The 19,248-nt window shown below is 36.2% G+C and overlaps 6 non-coding genes across 6 annotated transcripts; all 6 read left to right on the forward strand.

Annotated features, from left to right (window-relative positions):
* The first annotated feature begins 6,549 nt into the window (after positions 1-6,549).
* On the forward strand, positions 6,550-6,639 carry TRNAR-UCU (transfer RNA arginine (anticodon UCU)). Its single transcript is given in 2 exon segments — positions 6,550-6,586; positions 6,604-6,639. It is a non-coding gene; the product is annotated as a tRNA-Arg (tRNA).
* Positions 6,640-11,872: 5,233 nt separating this feature from the next.
* On the forward strand, positions 11,873-11,962 carry TRNAR-UCU (transfer RNA arginine (anticodon UCU)). The gene is given in 2 exon segments: positions 11,873-11,909; positions 11,927-11,962. It is a non-coding gene; the product is annotated as a tRNA-Arg (tRNA).
* Positions 11,963-12,638: 676 nt separating this feature from the next.
* On the forward strand, positions 12,639-12,728 carry TRNAR-UCU (transfer RNA arginine (anticodon UCU)). The gene is given in 2 exon segments: positions 12,639-12,675; positions 12,693-12,728. It is a non-coding gene; the product is annotated as a tRNA-Arg (tRNA).
* Positions 12,729-14,157: 1,429 nt separating this feature from the next.
* On the forward strand, positions 14,158-14,247 carry TRNAR-UCU (transfer RNA arginine (anticodon UCU)). Its single transcript is given in 2 exon segments — positions 14,158-14,194; positions 14,212-14,247. It is a non-coding gene; the product is annotated as a tRNA-Arg (tRNA).
* A 676-nt stretch (positions 14,248-14,923) lies between these two features.
* TRNAR-UCU (transfer RNA arginine (anticodon UCU)) lies at positions 14,924-15,013 on the forward strand. Its single transcript is given in 2 exon segments — positions 14,924-14,960; positions 14,978-15,013. It is a non-coding gene; the product is annotated as a tRNA-Arg (tRNA).
* Positions 15,014-16,456: 1,443 nt separating this feature from the next.
* Positions 16,457-16,546, forward strand: TRNAR-UCU (transfer RNA arginine (anticodon UCU)). The gene is given in 2 exon segments: positions 16,457-16,493; positions 16,511-16,546. It is a non-coding gene; the product is annotated as a tRNA-Arg (tRNA).
* The last annotated feature ends 2,702 nt before the right edge of the window (positions 16,547-19,248 follow it).

The following is a 19,248-nucleotide window of genomic DNA, read 5'->3' on the forward strand; positions in this document are numbered from 1 at the left end:
GCCAGAAACTTTGCACTTTCCTAATGTATCCTTCCTTCAGAAACATTGTATTTATAATAGCTGTAAATGAGATAGACCAAAAACACGACACCCTACACTCAGACATTTGTTTCTAGCGACATATAAAGTAAAATCTTCTTTCAAAGCTATCTTTGTGTTTTTGTATTGTTAACCAATTGTATGTCTGCACTTTTTATCCAGTTCTTTTTTATTAAGGTATGAAATTGTTGTCCAAACCAATTCACTTGGCAAGAAAATACTGTAATACCCTATTCTCTGAATTTCTCCCCAAGCGAACAAAGGTGCAGTTCAAGGTTTCACCCCGAACTGTGATTCTTGCTACAGACATTTAATGTTTCAGAAAACAATCATTCTTTCATGTATCCCAGAAGGCTTGATAATGTGATGTGAAGTAAACACTGGATTGACAAAACTTAGATCATCCCTTACTGTATGCAAGTGGATTTTCATCTGGCTCTGTGGCGCAATGGATAGCGTGTTGGACTTCTAAGTGAATTGGCAAAGTCATTCAAAGGTTGTGGGTTCGAATCCAACCAGAGTCGCATTTTTTACTTTCTTATTCAAATAAGGAACATTATGCATGTGAGGAATGTTTATTTTTGGCTGATGCTTTAATCTTAGTATTTCACCCAAGTTGAACCTATGTATCTAATACAGCATGCAACTGAATCAAAAGCAGTCTGCCTTCCATGGCAACAGGAACATATTGCTCATAAGCAATACAACATCACTGCCAGAAACTTTGCACTTTCCTAATGTATCCTTCCTTCAGAAACATTGTCTTTATAATAGCTGTAAATGAGATAGACCAAAAACACGACACCCTACACTCAGACATTTGTTTCTAGCGACATATAAAGTAAAATATTCTTTCAAAACTATTTATGGTATATTCTCTTTGTGTTTTTGTATTGTTAACCAATTGCATGGCTGCACTTTTTATCCAGTTCTTTTTTATTAAGGTATGTAATTGTTGTCCAAACGTATTCAGTTAGCAAGAAAATACAGTAATACCCTATTCTCCGAATTTATCCCTAAAGGAACAAAGGTGTAGTTCAAGGTTTCACCCAGAAGTGTGATTCTTCTGCAGACATTTTATGTTTCAGAAAACAATTATTCTTTCTTGTATCCCAGAAGGCTTGATAATATGATGTGAAGTAAACACTGGATTGACAAAACCTCGATCATCCCCTGATGTACGCAAGTTGATTGTCATTTGGCTCTGTGGCGCAATGGATAGCCCGTTGGACTTCTAAGTGAATTGGCAAAGTCATTCAAAGGTTGTGGGTTCGAATCCCACCAGAGTCACATTTTTTACTTTCTAATTCAAACAAGGAACATTATGCATGTGAGGAATGTTTATTTTTGGCCGATGCTTTAATCTTAGTATTTGACCCAAGTTGAACCTATGTATCTAATACAGCATGCAACTGAATCAAAAGCAGTCTGCCTTCCATTGGAACAGGAACATATTGCTCATAAGCAATACAACATCACTTCCAGAAACTTTGCACTTTCCTAATGTATCCTTCCTTCAGAAACATTGTCTTTATAATAGCTGTAAATGAGATAGACCAAAAACACGACACCCTACACTCAGACATTTGTTTCTAGCGACATATAAAGTAAAATCTTCTTTCAAAGCTATCTTTGTGTTTTTGTATTGTTAACCAATTGTATGTCTGCACTTTTTATCCAGTTCTTTTTTATTAAGGTATGAAATTGTTGTCCAAACCAATTCACTTGGCAAGAAAATACTGTAATACCCTATTCTCTGAATTTCTCCCCAAGCGAACAAAGGTGCAGTTCAAGGTTTCACCCCGAACTGTGATTCTTGCTACAGACATTTAATGTTTCAGAAAACAATCATTCTTTCATGTATCCCAGAAGGCTTGATAATGTGATGTGAAGTAAACACTGGATTGACAAAACTTCGATCATCCCTTACTGTATGCAAGTGGATTTTCATCTGGCTCTGTTGCGCAATGGATAGCGCGTTGGACTTCTAAGTGAATTGGCAAAGTCATTCAAAGGTTGTGGGTTCGAATCCCACCAGAGTCGCATTTTTTACTTTCTAATTCAAACAAGGAACATTATGCATGTGAGGAATGTTTATTTTTGGCCGATGCTTTAATCTTAGTATTTGACCCAAGTTGAACCTATGTATCTAATACAGCATGCAACTGAATCAAAAGCAGTCTGCCTTCCATTGGAACAGGAACATATTGCTCATAAGCAATACAACATCACTGCCAGAAACTTTGCACTTTCCTAATGTATCCTTCCTTCAGAAACATTGTCTTTATAATAGCTGTAAATGAGATAGACCAAAAACACGACACCCTACACTCAGACATTTGTTTCTAGCGACATATAAAGTAAAATCTTCTTTCAAAGCTATCTTTGTGTTTTTGTATTGTTAACCAATTGTATGTCTGCACTTTTTATCCAGTTCTTTTTTATTAAGGTATGAAATTGTTGTCCAAACCAATTCACTTGGCAAGAAAATACTGTAATACCCTATTCTCTGAATTTCTCCCCAAGCGAACAAAGGTGCAGTTCAAGGTTTCACCCCGAACTGTGATTCTTGCTACAGACATTTAATGTTTCAGAAAACAATCATTCTTTCATGTATCCCAGAAGGCTTGATAATATGATGTGAAGTAAACACTGGATTGACAAAACCTCGATCATCCCCTGATGTACGCAAGTTGATTGTCATCTGGCTCTGTGGCGCAATGGATAGCCCGTTGGACTTCTAAGTGAATTGGCAAAGTCATTCAAAGGTTGTGGGTTCGAATCCCACCAGAGTCGCATTTTTTACTTTCTAATTCAAACAAGGAACATTATGCATGTGAGGAATGTTTATTTTTGGCCGATGCTTTAATCTTAGTATTTGACCCAAGTTGAACCTATGTATCTAATACAGCATGCAACTGAATCAAAAGCAGTCTGCCTTCCATTGCAACAGGAACATATTGCTCATAAGGAATACAACATCACTGCCAAAAACTTTGCACTTTCCTAATGTATCCTTCCTTCAGAAACATTGTCTTTATAATAGCTGTAAATGAGATAGACCAAAAACACGACACCCTACACTCAGACATTTGTTTCTAGCGACATATAAAGTAAAATCTTCTTTCAAAGCTATTTATGGTATATTCTCTTTGTGTTTTTGTATTGTTAACCAATTATATGGCTGCACTTTTTATCCAGTTCTTTTTTATTAAGGTATGGAATTGTTGTCCAAACGTATTCAGTTTGCAAGAAAATACAGTAATACCCTATTCTCTGAATTTATCCCTAAAGGAACAAAGGTGTAGTTCAAGGTTTCACCCAGAAGTGTGATTCTTCTACAGACATTTTATGTTTCAGAAAACAATTATTCTTTCTTGTATCCCAGAAGCCTTGATAATATGATGTGAAGTAAACACTGGATTGACAAAACTTCGATCATCCCTTAATGTACGCAAGTTCATTTTCGTCTGGCTCTGTGGTGCAATGGATAGCGCGTTGGACTTCTAAGTGAATTGGCAAAGTCATTCATAGGTTGTGGGTTCGAATCCCACCAGAGTCGCATTTTTTACTTTCTAATTCAAACAAGGAACATTATGCATGTGAGGAATGTTTATTTTTGGCCGATGCTTTAATCTTAGTATTTGACCCAAGTTGAACCTATGTATCTAATACAGCATGCAACTGAATCAAAAGCAGTCTGCCTTCCATTGCAACAGGAACATATTGCTCATAAGCAATACAACATCACTGCCAGAAACTTTGCACTTTCCTAATGTATCCTTCCTTCAGAAACATTGTATTTATAATAGCTGTAAATGAGATAGACCAAAAACACGACACCCTACACTCAGACATTTGTTTCTAGCGACATATAAAGTAAAATCTTCTTTCAAAGCTATCTTTGTGTTTTTGTATTGTTAACCAATTGTATGTCTGCACTTTTTATCCAGTTCTTTTTTATTAAGGTATGAAATTGTTGTCCAAACCAATTCACTTGGCAAGAAAATACTGTAATACCCTATTCTCTGAATTTCTCCCCAAGCGAACAAAGGTGCAGTTCAAGGTTTCACCCCGAACTGTGAGTCTTGCTACAGACATTTAATGTTTCAGAAAACAATCATTCTTTCATGTATCCCAGAAGGCTTGATAATGTGATGTGAAGTAAACACTGGATTGACAAAACTTAGATCATCCCTTACTGTATGCAAGTGGATTTTCATCTGGCTCTGTGGCGCAATGGATAGCGCGTTGGACTTCTAAGTGAATTGGCAAAGTCATTCAAAGGTTGTGGGTTTGAATCCAACCAGAGTCGCATTTTTTACTTTCTTATTCAAATAAGGAACATTATGCATGTGAGGAATGTTTATTTTTGGCCGATGCTTTAATCTTAGTATTTCACCCAAGTTGAACCTATGTATCTAATACAGCATGCAACTGAATCAAAAGCAGTCTGCCTTCCATGGCAACAGGAACATATTGCTCATAAGCAATACAACATCACTGCCAGAAACTTTGCACTTTCCTAATGTATCCTTCCTTCAGAAACATTGTCTTTATAATAGCTGTAAATGAGATAGACCAAAAACACGACACCCTACACTCAGACATTTGTTTCTAGCGACATATAAAGTAAAATATTCTTTCAAAACTATTTATGGTATATTCTCTTTGTGTTTTTGTATTGTTAACCAATTGCATGGCTGCACTTTTTATCCAGTTCTTTTTTATTAAGGTATGTAATTGTTGTCCAAACGTATTCAGTTAGCAAGAAAATACAGTAATACCCTATTCTCCGAATTTATCCCTAAAGGAACAAAGGTGTAGTTCAAGGTTTCACCCAGAAGTGTGATTCTTCTGCAGACATTTTATGTTTCAGAAAACAATTATTCTTTCTTGTATCCCAGAAGGCTTGATAATATGATGTGAAGTAAACACTGGATTGACAAAACCTCGATCATCCCCTGATGTACGCAAGTTGATTGTCATTTGGCTCTGTGGCGCAATGGATAGCCCGTTGGACTTCTAAGTGAATTGGCAAAGTCATTCAAAGGTTGTGGGTTCGAATCCCACCAGAGTCGCATTTTTTACTTTCTAATTCAAACAAGGAACATTATGCATGTGAGGAATGTTTATTTTTGGCCGATGCTTTAATCTTAGTATTTGACCCAAGTTGAACCTATGTATCTAATACAGCATGCAACTGAATCAAAAGCAGTCTGCCTTCCATTGCAACAGGAACATATTGCTCATAAGGAATACAACATCACTGCCAAAAACTTTGCACTTTCCTAATGTATCCTTCCTTCAGAAACATTGTCTTTATAATAGCTGTAAATGAGATAGACCAAAAACACGACACCCTACACTCAGACATTTGTTTCTAGCGACATATAAAGTAAAATCTTCTTTCAAAGCTATTTATGGTATATTCTCTTTGTGTTTTTGTATTGTTAATCAATTGTATGGCTGCACTTTTTATCCAGTTCTTTTTTATTAAGGTATGGAATTGTTGTCCAAACGTATTCAGTTTGCAAGAAAATACAGTAATACCCTATTCTCCGAATTTATCCCTAAAGGAAAAAAGGTGTAGTTCAAGGTTTCACCCAGAAGTGTGATTCTTCTACAGACATTTTATGTTTCAGAAAACAATTATTCTTTCTTGTATCCCAGAAGGCTTGATAATATGATGTGAAGTAAACACTGGATTGACAAAACTTCGATCATCCCTTAATGTACGCAAGTTCATTTTCGTCTGGCTCTGTGGTGCAATGGATAGCGCGTTGGACTTCTAAGTGAATTGGCAAAGTCATTCAAAGGTTGTGGGTTCGAATCCCACCAGAGTTGCATTTTTTACTTTCTAATTCAAACAAGGAACATTATGCATGTGAGGAATGTTTATTTTTGGCCGATGCTTTAATCTTAGTATTTGACCCAAGTTGAACCTATGTATCTAATACAGCATGCAACTGAATCAAAAGCAGTCTGCCTTCCATTGCAACAGGAACATATTGCTCATAAGCAATACAACATCACTGCCAGAAACTTTGCACTTTCCTAATGTATCCTTCCTTCAGAAACATTGTATTTATAATAGCTGTAAATGAGATAGACCAAAAACACGACACCCTACACTCAGACATTTGTTTCTAGCGACATATAAAGTAAAATCTTCTTTCAAAGCTATCTTTGTGTTTTTGTATTGTTAACCAATTGTATGTCTGCACTTTTTATCCAGTTCTTTTTTATTAAGGTATGAAATTGTTGTCCAAACCAATTCACTTGGCAAGAAAATACTGTAATACCCTATTCTCTGAATTTCTCCCCAAGCGAACAAAGGTGCAGTTCAAGGTTTCACCCCGAACTGTGATTCTTGCTACAGACATTTAATGTTTCAGAAAACAATCATTCTTTCATGTATCCCAGAAGGCTTGATAATGTGATGTGAAGTAAACACTGGATTGACAAAACTTAGATCATCCCTTACTGTATGCAAGTGGATTTTCATCTGGCTCTGTGGCGCAATGGATAGCGTGTTGGACTTCTAAGTGAATTGGCAAAGTCATTCAAAGGTTGTGGGTTCGAATCCCACCAGAGTCGCATTTTTTACTTTCTAATTCAAACAAGGAACATTATGCATGTGAGGAATGTTTATTTTTGGCCGATGCTTTAATCTTAGTATTTGACCCAAGTTGAACCTATGTATCTAATACAGCATGCAACTGAATCAAAAGCAGTCTGCCTTCCATTGGAACAGGAACATATTGCTCATAAGCAATACAACATCACTGCCAGAAACTTTGCACTTTCCTAATGTATCCTTCCTTCAGAAACATTGTCTTTATAATAGCTGTAAATGAGATAGACCAAAAACACGACACCCTACACTCAGACATTTGTTTCTAGCGACATATAAAGTAAAATCTTCTTTCAAAGCTATCTTTGTGTTTTTGTATTGTTAACCAATTGTATGTCTGCACTTTTTATCCAGTTCTTTTTTATTAAGGTATGAAATTGTTGTCCAAACCAATTCACTTGGCAAGAAAATACTGTAATACCCTATTCTCTGAATTTCTCCCCAAGCGAACAAAGGTGCAGTTCAAGGTTTCACCCCGAACTGTGATTCTTGCTACAGACATTTAATGTTTCAGAAAACAATCATTCTTTCATGTATCCCAGAAGGCTTGATAATATGATGTGAAGTAAACACTGGATTGACAAAACCTCGATCATCCCCTGATGTACGCAAGTTGATTGTCATCTGGCTCTGTGGCGCAATGGATAGCCCGTTGGACTTCTAAGTGAATTGGCAAAGTCATTCAAAGGTTGTGGGTTCGAATCCCACCAGAGTCGCATTTTTTACTTTCTAATTCAAACAAGGAACATTATGCATGTGAGGAATGTTTATTTTTGGCCGATGCTTTAATCTTAGTATTTGACCCAAGTTGAACCTATGTATCTAATACAGCATGCAACTGAATCAAAAGCAGTCTGCCTTCCATTGCAACAGGAACATATTGCTCATAAGGAATACAACATCACTGCCAAAAACTTTGCACTTTCCTAATGTATCCTTCCTTCAGAAACATTGTCTTTATAATAGCTGTAAATGAGATAGACCAAAAACACGACACCCTACACTCAGACATTTGTTTCTAGCGACATATAAAGTAAAATCTTCTTTCAAAGCTATTTATGGTATATTCTCTTTGTGTTTTTGTATTGTTAACCAATTATATGGCTGCACTTTTTATCCAGTTCTTTTTTATTAAGGTATGGAATTGTTGTCCAAACGTATTCAGTTTGCAAGAAAATACAGTAATACCCTATTCTCTGAATTTATCCCTAAAGGAACAAAGGTGTAGTTCAAGGTTTCACCCAGAAGTGTGATTCTTCTACAGACATTTTATGTTTCAGAAAACAATTATTCTTTCTTGTATCCCAGAAGCCTTGATAATATGATGTGAAGTAAACACTGGATTGACAAAACTTCGATCATCCCTTAATGTACGCAAGTTCATTTTCGTCTGGCTCTGTGGTGCAATGGATAGCGCGTTGGACTTCTAAGTGAATTGGCAAAGTCATTCATAGGTTGTGGGTTCGAATCCCACCAGAGTCGCATTTTTTACTTTCTAATTCAAACAAGGAACATTATGCATGTGAGGAATGTTTATTTTTGGCCGATGCTTTAATCTTAGTATTTGACCCAAGTTGAACCTATGTATCTAATACAGCATGCAACTGAATCAAAAGCAGTCTGCCTTCCATTGCAACAGGAACATATTGCTCATAAGCAATACAACATCACTGCCAGAAACTTTGCACTTTCCTAATGTATCCTTCCTTCAGAAACATTGTATTTATAATAGCTGTAAATGAGATAGACCAAAAACACGACACCCTACACTCAGACATTTGTTTCTAGCGACATATAAAGTAAAATCTTCTTTCAAAGCTATCTTTGTGTTTTTGTATTGTTAACCAATTGTATGTCTGCACTTTTTATCCAGTTCTTTTTTATTAAGGTATGAAATTGTTGTCCAAACCAATTCACTTGGCAAGAAAATACTGTAATACCCTATTCTCTGAATTTCTCCCCAAGCGAACAAAGGTGCAGTTCAAGGTTTCACCCCGAACTGTGAGTCTTGCTACAGACATTTAATGTTTCAGAAAACAATCATTCTTTCATGTATCCCAGAAGGCTTGATAATGTGATGTGAAGTAAACACTGGATTGACAAAACTTAGATCATCCCTTACTGTATGCAAGTGGATTTTCATCTGGCTCTGTGGCGCAATGGATAGCGCGTTGGACTTCTAAGTGAATTGGCAAAGTCATTCAAAGGTTGTGGGTTTGAATCCAACCAGAGTCGCATTTTTTACTTTCTTATTCAAATAAGGAACATTATGCATGTGAGGAATGTTTATTTTTGGCCGATGCTTTAATCTTAGTATTTCACCCAAGTTGAACCTATGTATCTAATACAGCATGCAACTGAATCAAAAGCAGTCTGCCTTCCATGGCAACAGGAACATATTGCTCATAAGCAATACAACATCACTGCCAGAAACTTTGCACTTTCCTAATGTATCCTTCCTTCAGAAACATTGTCTTTATAATAGCTGTAAATGAGATAGACCAAAAACACGACACCCTACACTCAGACATTTGTTTCTAGCGACATATAAAGTAAAATATTCTTTCAAAACTATTTATGGTATATTCTCTTTGTGTTTTTGTATTGTTAACCAATTGCATGGCTGCACTTTTTATCCAGTTCTTTTTTATTAAGGTATGTAATTGTTGTCCAAACGTATTCAGTTAGCAAGAAAATACAGTAATACCCTATTCTCCGAATTTATCCCTAAAGGAACAAAGGTGTAGTTCAAGGTTTCACCCAGAAGTGTGATTCTTCTGCAGACATTTTATGTTTCAGAAAACAATTATTCTTTCTTGTATCCCAGAAGGCTTGATAATATGATGTGAAGTAAACACTGGATTGACAAAACCTCGATCATCCCCTGATGTACGCAAGTTGATTGTCATTTGGCTCTGTGGCGCAATGGATAGCCCGTTGGACTTCTAAGTGAATTGGCAAAGTCATTCAAAGGTTGTGGGTTCGAATCCCACCAGAGTCGCATTTTTTACTTTCTAATTCAAACAAGGAACATTATGCATGTGAGGAATGTTTATTTTTGGCCGATGCTTTAATCTTAGTATTTGACCCAAGTTGAACCTATGTATCTAATACAGCATGCAACTGAATCAAAAGCAGTCTGCCTTCCATTGCAACAGGAACATATTGCTCATAAGGAATACAACATCACTGCCAAAAACTTTGCACTTTCCTAATGTATCCTTCCTTCAGAAACATTGTCTTTATAATAGCTGTAAATGAGATAGACCAAAAACACGACACCCTACACTCAGACATTTGTTTCTAGCGACATATAAAGTAAAATCTTCTTTCAAAGCTATTTATGGTATATTCTCTTTGTGTTTTTGTATTGTTAATCAATTGTATGGCTGCACTTTTTATCCAGTTCTTTTTTATTAAGGTATGGAATTGTTGTCCAAACGTATTCAGTTTGCAAGAAAATACAGTAATACCCTATTCTCCGAATTTATCCCTAAAGGAAAAAAGGTGTAGTTCAAGGTTTCACCCAGAAGTGTGATTCTTCTACAGACATTTTATGTTTCAGAAAACAATTATTCTTTCTTGTATCCCAGAAGGCTTGATAATATGATGTGAAGTAAACACTGGATTGACAAAACTTCGATCATCCCTTAATGTACGCAAGTTCATTTTCGTCTGGCTCTGTGGTGCAATGGATAGCGCGTTGGACTTCTAAGTGAATTGGCAAAGTCATTCAAAGGTTGTGGGTTCGAATCCCACCAGAGTTGCATTTTTTACTTTCTAATTCAAACAAGGAACATTATGCATGTGAGGAATGTTTATTTTTGGCCGATGCTTTAATCTTAGTATTTGACCCAAGTTGAACCTATGTATCTAATACAGCATGCAACTGAATCAAAAGCAGTCTGCCTTCCATTGCAACAGGAACATATTGCTCATAAGCAATACAACATCACTGCCAGAAACTTTGCACTTTCCTAATGTATCCTTCCTTCAGAAACATTGTATTTATAATAGCTGTAAATGAGATAGACCAAAAACACGACACCCTACACTCAGACATTTGTTTCTAGCGACATATAAAGTAAAATCTTCTTTCAAAGCTATCTTTGTGTTTTTGTATTGTTAACCAATTGTATGTCTGCACTTTTTATCCAGTTCTTTTTTATTAAGGTATGAAATTGTTGTCCAAACCAATTCACTTGGCAAGAAAATACTGTAATACCCTATTCTCTGAATTTCTCCCCAAGCGAACAAAGGTGCAGTTCAAGGTTTCACCCCGAACTGTGATTCTTGCTACAGACATTTAATGTTTCAGAAAACAATCATTCTTTCATGTATCCCAGAAGGCTTGATAATGTGATGTGAAGTAAACACTGGATTGACAAAACTTAGATCATCCCTTACTGTATGCAAGTGGATTTTCATCTGGCTCTGTGGCGCAATGGATAGCGTGTTGGACTTCTAAGTGAATTGGCAAAGTCATTCAAAGGTTGTGGGTTCGAATCCAACCAGAGTCGCATTTTTTACTTTCTTATTCAAATAAGGAACATTATGCATGTGAGGAATGTTTATTTTTGGCTGATGCTTTAATCTTAGTATTTCACCCAAGTTGAACCTATGTATCTAATACAGCATGCAACTGAATCAAAAGCAGTCTGCCTTCCATGGCAACAGGAACATATTGCTCATAAGCAATACAACATCACTGCCAGAAACTTTGCACTTTCCTAAGGTATCCTTCCTTCAGAAACATTGTCTTTATAATAGCTGTAAATGAGATAGACCAAAAACACGACACCCTACACTCAGACATTTGTTTCTAGCGACATATAAAGTAAAATATTCTTTCAAAACTATTTATGGTATATTCTCTTTGTGTTTTTGTATTGTTAACCAATTGTATGGCTGCACTTTTTATCCAGTTCTTTTTTATTAAGGTATGTAATTGTTGTCCAAACGTATTCAGTTTGCAAGAAAATACAGTAATACACTATTCTCCGAATTTATCCCTAAAGGAACAAAGGTGTAGTTCAAGGTTTCACCCAGAAGTGTGATTCTTCTGCAGACATTTTATGTTTCAGAAAACAATTATTCTTTCTTGTATCCCAGAAGGCTTGATAATATGATGTGAAGTAAACACTGGATTGACAAAACCTCGATCATCCCCTGATGTACGCAAGTTGATTGTCATCTGGCTCTGTGGCGCAATGGATAGTGCGTTGGACTTCTAAGTGAATTGGCAAAGTCATTCAAAGGTTGTGGGTTCGAATCCCACCAGAGTCGCATTTTTTACTTTCTAATTCAAACAAGGAACATTATGCATGTGAGGAATGTTTATTTTTGGCCGATGCTTTAATCTTAGTATTTGACCCAAGTTGAACCTATGTATCTAATACAGCATGCAACTGAATCAAAAGCAGTCAGCCTTCCATTGCAACAGGAACATATTGCTCATAAGCAATACAACATCACTGCCAGAAACTTTGCACTTTCCTAATGTATCCTTCCTTCAGAAACATTGTCTTTATAATAGCTGTAAATGAGATAGACCAAAAACACGACACCCTACACTCAGACATTTGTTTCTAGCGACATATAAAGTAAAATCTTCTTTCAAAGCTATTTATGGTATATTCTCTTTGTGTTTTTGTATTGTTAATCAATTGTATGGCTGCACTTTTTATCCAGTTCTTTTTTATTAAGGTATGGAATTGTTGTCCAAACGTATTCAGTTTGCAAGAAAATACAGTAATACCCTATTCTCCGAATTTATCCCTAAAGGAAAAAAGGTGTAGTTCAAGGTTTCACCCAGAAGTGTGATTCTTCTACAGACATTTTATGTTTCAGAAAACAATTATTCTTTCTTGTATCCCAGAAGGCTTGATAATATGATGTGAAGTAAACACTGGATTGACAAAACTTCGATCATCCCTTAATGTACGCAAGTTCATTTTCGTCTGGCTCTGTGGTGCAATGGATAGCGCGTTGGACTTCTAAGTGAATTGGCAAAGTCATTCAAAGGTTGTGGGTTCGAATCCCACCAGAGTCGCATTTTTTACTTTCTAATTCAAACAAGGAACATTATGCATGTGAGGAATGTTTATTTTTGGCCGATGCTTTAATCTTAGTATTTGACCCAAGTTGAACCTATGTATCTAATACAGCATGCAACTGAATCAAAAGCAGTCTGCCTTCCATTGCAACAGGAACATATTGCTCATAAGCAATACAACATCACTGCCAGAAACTTTGCACTTTCCTAATGTATCCTTCCTTCAGAAACATTGTATTTATAATAGCTGTAAATGAGATAGACCAAAAACACGACACCCTACACTCAGACATTTGTTTCTAGCGACATATAAAGTAAAATCTTCTTTCAAAGCTATCTTTGTGTTTTTGTATTGTTAACCAATTGTATGTCTGCACTTTTTATCCAGTTCTTTTTTATTAAGGTATGAAATTGTTGTCCAAACCAATTCACTTGGCAAGAAAATACTGTAATACCCTATTCTCTGAATTTCTCCCCAAGCGAACAAAGGTGCAGTTCAAGGTTTCACCCCGAACTGTGATTCTTGCTACAGACATTTAATGTTTCAGAAAACAATCATTCTTTCATGTATCCCAGAAGGCTTGATAATGTGATGTGAAGTAAACACTGGATTGACAAAACTTAGATCATCCCTTACTGTATGCAAGTGGATTTTCATCTGGCTCTGTGGCGCAATGGATAGCGTGTTGGACTTCTAAGTGAATTGGCAAAGTCATTCAAAGGTTGTGGGTTCGAATCCAACCAGAGTCGCATTTTTTACTTTCTTATTCAAATAAGGAACATTATGCATGTGAGGAATGTTTATTTTTGGCTGATGCTTTAATCTTAGTATTTCACCCAAGTTGAACCTATGTATCTAATACAGCATGCAACTGAATCAAAAGCAGTCTGCCTTCCATGGCAACAGGAACATATTGCTCATAAGCAATACAACATCACTGCCAGAAACTTTGCACTTTCCTAAGGTATCCTTCCTTCAGAAACATTGTCTTTATAATAGCTGTAAATGAGATAGACCAAAAACACGACACCCTACACTCAGACATTTGTTTCTAGCGACATATAAAGTAAAATATTCTTTCAAAACTATTTATGGTATATTCTCTTTGTGTTTTTGTATTGTTAACCAATTGTATGGCTGCACTTTTTATCCAGTTCTTTTTTATTAAGGTATGTAATTGTTGTCCAAACGTATTCAGTTTGCAAGAAAATACAGTAATACACTATTCTCCGAATTTATCCCTAAAGGAACAAAGGTGTAGTTCAAGGTTTCACCCAGAAGTGTGATTCTTCTGCAGACATTTTATGTTTCAGAAAACAATTATTCTTTCTTGTATCCCAGAAGGCTTGATAATATGATGTGAAGTAAACACTGGATTGACAAAACCTCGATCATCCCCTGATGTACGCAAGTTGATTGTCATCTGGCTCTGTGGCGCAATGGATAGTGCGTTGGACTTCTAAGTGAATTGGCAAAGTCATTCAAAGGTTGTGGGTTCGAATCCCACCAGAGTCGCATTTTTTACTTTCTAATTCAAACAAGGAACATTATGCATGTGAGGAATGTTTATTTTTGGCCGATGCTTTAATCTTAGTATTTGACCCAAGTTGAACCTATGTATCTAATACAGCATGCAACTGAATCAAAAGCAGTCAGCCTTCCATTGCAACAGGAACATATTGCTCATAAGCAATACAACATCACTGCCAGAAACTTTGCACTTTCCTAATGTATCCTTCCTTCAGAAACATTGTCTTTATAATAGCTGTAAATGAGATAGACCAAAAACACGACACCCTACACTCAGACATTTGTTTCTAGCGACATATAAAGTAAAATCTTCTTTCAAAGCTATTTATGGTATATTCTCTTTGTGTTTTTGTATTGTTAATCAATTGTATGGCTGCACTTTTTATCCAGTTCTTTTTTATTAAGGTATGGAATTGTTGTCCAAACGTATTCAGTTTGCAAGAAAATACAGTAATACCCTATTCTCCGAATTTATCCCTAAAGGAAAAAAGGTGTAGTTCAAGGTTTCACCCAGAAGTGTGATTCTTCTACAGACATTTTATGTTTCAGAAAACAATTATTCTTTCTTGTATCCCAGAAGGCTTGATAATATGATGTGAAGTAAACACTGGATTGACAAAACTTCGATCATCCCTTAATGTACGCAAGTTCATTTTCGTCTGGCTCTGTGGTGCAATGGATAGCGCGTTGGACTTCTAAGTGAATTGGCAAAGTCATTCAAAGGTTGTGGGTTCGAATCCCACCAGAGTCGCATTTTTTACTTTCTAATTCAAACAAGGAACATTATGCATGTGAGGAATGTTTATTTTTGGCCGATGCTTTAATCTTAGTATTTGACCCAAGTTGAACCTATGTATCTAATACAGCATGCAACTGAATCAAAAGCAGTCTGCCTTCCATTGCAACAGGAACATATTGCTCATAAGCAATACAACATCACTGCCAGAAACTTGGCACTTTTCTAATGTATCCTTCCTTCAGAAACATTGTCTTTATAATAGCTGTAAATGAGATAGACCAAAAACACGACACCCTACACTCAGACATTTGTTTCTAGCGACATATAAAGTAAAATCTTCTTTCAAAGCTATTTATGGTATATTCTCTTTGTGTTTTTGTATTGTTAACCAATTGTATGTCTGCACTTTTTATCCAGTTCTTTTTTATTAAGGTATGAAATTGTTGTCCAAACCAATTCACTTGGCAAGAAAATACTGTAATACCCTATTCTCTGAATTTCTCCCCAAGCGAACAAAGGTGCAGTTCAAGGTTTCACCCCGAACTGTGATTCTTGCTACAGACATTTAATGTTTCAGAAAACAATCATTCTTTCATGTATCCCAGAAGGCTTGATAATATGATGTGAAGTAAACACTGGATTGACAAAACTTCGATCATCCCTTAATGTACGCAAGTTGATTTTCATCTAGCTCTGTGGCACAATGGATAGCGCGTTGGACTTCTAAGTGAATTGGCAAAGTCATTAAAAGGTTGTGGGTTCGAATCCCACCAGATTTGCATTTTTTACTTTCTTATTCAAACAAGGAACATTATGCATGTGAGGAATGTTTATTTTTGGCCGATGCTTTAATCTTAGTATTTGACCCAAGTTGAACCTATGTATCTAATACAGCATGCAACTGAATCAAAAGCAGTCTGCCTTCCATTGCAACAGGAACATATTGCTCATAAGCAATACAACATCACTGCCAGAAACTTGGCACTTTTCTAATGTATCCTTCCTTCAGAAACATTGTCTTTATAATAGCTGTAAATGAGATAGACCAAAAACACGACACCCTACACTCAGACATTTGTTTCTAGCGACATATAAAGTAAAATCTTCTTTCAAAGCTATTTATGGTATATTCTCTTTGTGTTTTTGTATTGTTAACCAATTGTATGGCTGCACTTTTTATCCAGTTCTTTTTTATTAAGGTATGGAATTGTTGTCCAAACGTATTCAGTTTGCAAGAAAATACAGTAATACCCTATTCTCCGAATTTATCCCTAAAGGAACAAAGGTGTAGTTCAAGGTTTCACCCAGAAGTGTGATTCTTCTACAGACATTTTATGTTTCAGAAAACAATTATTCTTTCTTGTATCCCAGAAGGCTTGATAATATGATGTGAAGTAAACACTGGATTGACAAAACCTCGATCATCCCCTGATGTACGCAAGTTGATTGTCATCTGGCTCTGTGGCGCAATGGATAGCGCGTTGGACTTCTAAGTGAATTGGCAAAGTCATTCAAAGGTTGTGGGTTCGAATCCCACCAGAGTCGCATTTTTTACTTTCTAATTCAAACAAGGAACATTATGCATGTGAGGAATGTTTATTTTTGGCCGATGCTTTAATCTTAGTATTTGACCCAAGTTGAACCTATGTATCTAATACAGCATGCAACTGAATCAAAAGCAGTCTGCCTTCCATTGCAACAGGAACATATTGCTCATAAGGAATACAACATCACTGCCAAAAACTTTGCACTTTCCTAATGTATCCTTCCTTCAGAAACATTGTCTTTATAATAGCTGTAAATGAGATAGACCAAAAACACGACACCCTACACTCAGACATTTGTTTCTAGCGACATATAAAGTAAAATCTTCTTTCAAAGCTATTTATGGTATATTCTCTTTGTGTTTTTGTATTGTTAACCAATTATATGGCTGCACTTTTTATCCAGTTCTTTTTTATTAAGGTATGGAATTGTTGTCCAAACGTATTCAGTTTGCAAGAAAATACAGTAATACCCTATTCTCTGAATTTATCCCTAAAGGAACAAAGGTGTAGTTCAAGGTTTCACCCAGAAGTGTGATTCTTCTACAGACATTTTATGTTTCAGAAAACAATTATTCTTTCTTGTATCCCAGAAGCCTTGATAATATGATGTGAAGTAAACACTGGATTGACAAAACTTCGATCATCCCTTAATGTACGCAAGTTCATTTTCGTCTGGCTCTGTGGTGCAATGGATAGCGCGTTGGACTTCTAAGTGAATTGGCAAAGTCATTCATAGGTTGTGGGTTCGAATCCCACCAGAGTCGCATTTTTTACTTTCTAATTCAAACAAGGAACATTATGCATGTGAGGAATGTTTATTTTTGGCCGATGCTTTAATCTTAGTATTTGACCCAAGTTGAACCTATGTATCTAATACAGCATGCAACTGAATCAAAAGCAGTCTGCCTTCCATTGCAACAGGAACATATTGCTCATAAGCAATACAACATCACTGCCAGAAACTTTGCACTTTCCTAATGTATCCTTCCTTCAGAAACATTGTATTTATAATAGCTGTAAATGAGATAGACCAAAAACACGACACCCTACACTCAGACATTTGTTTCTAGCGACATATAAAGTAAAATCTTCTTTCAAAGCTATCTTTGTGTTTTTGTATTGTTAACCAATTGTATGTCTGCACTTTTTATCCAGTTCTTTTTTATTAAGGTATGTAATTGTTGTCCAAACGTATTCAGTTAGCAAGAAAATACAGTAATACCCTATTCTCCGAATTTATCCCTAAAGGAACAAAGGTGTAGTTCAAGGTTTCACCCAGAAGTGTGATTCTTCTGCAGACATTTTATGTTTCAGAAAACAATTATTCTTTCTTGTATCCCAGAAGGCTTGATAATATGATGTGAAGTAAACACTGGATTGACAAAACCTCGATCATCCCCTGATGTACGCAAGTTGATTGTCATTTGGCTCTGTGGCGCAATGGATAGCCCGTTGGACTTCTAAGTGAATTGGCAAAGTCATTCAAAGGTTGTGGGTTCGAATCCCACCAGAGTCGCATTTTTTACTTTCTAATTCAAACAAGGAACATTATGCATGTGAGGAATGTTTATTTTTGGCCGATGCTTTAATCTTAGTATTTGACCCAAGTTGAACCTATGTATCTAATACAGCATGCAACTGAATCAAAAGCAGTCTGCCTTCCATTGGAACAGGAACATATTGCTCATAAGCAATACAACATCACTGCCAGAAACTTTGCACTTTCCTAATGTATCCTTCCTTCAGAAACATTGTCTTTATAATAGCTGTAAATGAGATAGACCAAAAACACGACACCCTACACTCAGACATTTGTTTCTAGCGACATATAAAGTAAAATCTTCTTTCAAAGCTATCTTTGTGTTTTTGTATTGTTAACCAATTGTATGTCTGCACTTTTTATCCAGTTCTTTTTTATTAAGGTATGAAATTGTTGTCCAAACCAATTCACTTGGCAAGAAAATACTGTAATACCCTATTCTCTGAATTTCTCCCCAAGCGAACAAAGGTGCAGTTCAAGGTTTCACCCCGAACTGTGATTCTTGCTACAGACATTTAATGTTTCAGAAAACAATCATTCTTTCATGTATCCCAGAAGGCTTGATAATGTGATGTGAAGTAAACACTGGATTGACAAAACTTCGATCATCCCTTACTGTATGCAAGTGGATTTTCATCTGGCTCTGTTGCGCAATGGATAGCGCGTTGGACTTCTAAGTGAATTGGCAAAGTCATTCAAAGGTTGTGGGTTCGAATCCCACCAGAGTCGCATTTTTTACTTTCTAATTCAAACAAGGAACATTATGCATGTGAGGAATGTTTATTTTTGGCCGATGCTTTAATCTTAGTATTTGACCCAAGTTGAACCTATGTATCTAATACAGCATGCAACTGAATCAAAAGCAGTCTGCCTTCCATTGGAACAGGAACATATTGCTCATAAGCAATACAACATCACTGCCAGAAACTTTGCACTTTCCTAATGTATCCTTCCTTCAGAAACATTGTCTTTATAATAGCTGTAAATGAGATAGACCAAAAACACGACACCCTACACTCAGACATTTGTTTCTAGCGACATATAAAGTAAAATCTTCTTTCAAAGCTATCTTTGTGTTTTTGTATTGTTAACCAATTGTATGTCTGCACTTTTTATCCAGTTCTTTTTTATTAAGGGATGAAATTGTTGTCCAAACCAAT

This window comes from Ambystoma mexicanum (genome assembly GCF_040938575.1).
Source record: "Ambystoma mexicanum isolate Mex_15411 chromosome 12 unlocalized genomic scaffold, UKY_AmexF1_1 Mex_chr12_unloc.1, whole genome shotgun sequence".
Taxonomy (NCBI): Eukaryota; Metazoa; Chordata; class Amphibia; order Caudata; family Ambystomatidae; genus Ambystoma; species Ambystoma mexicanum.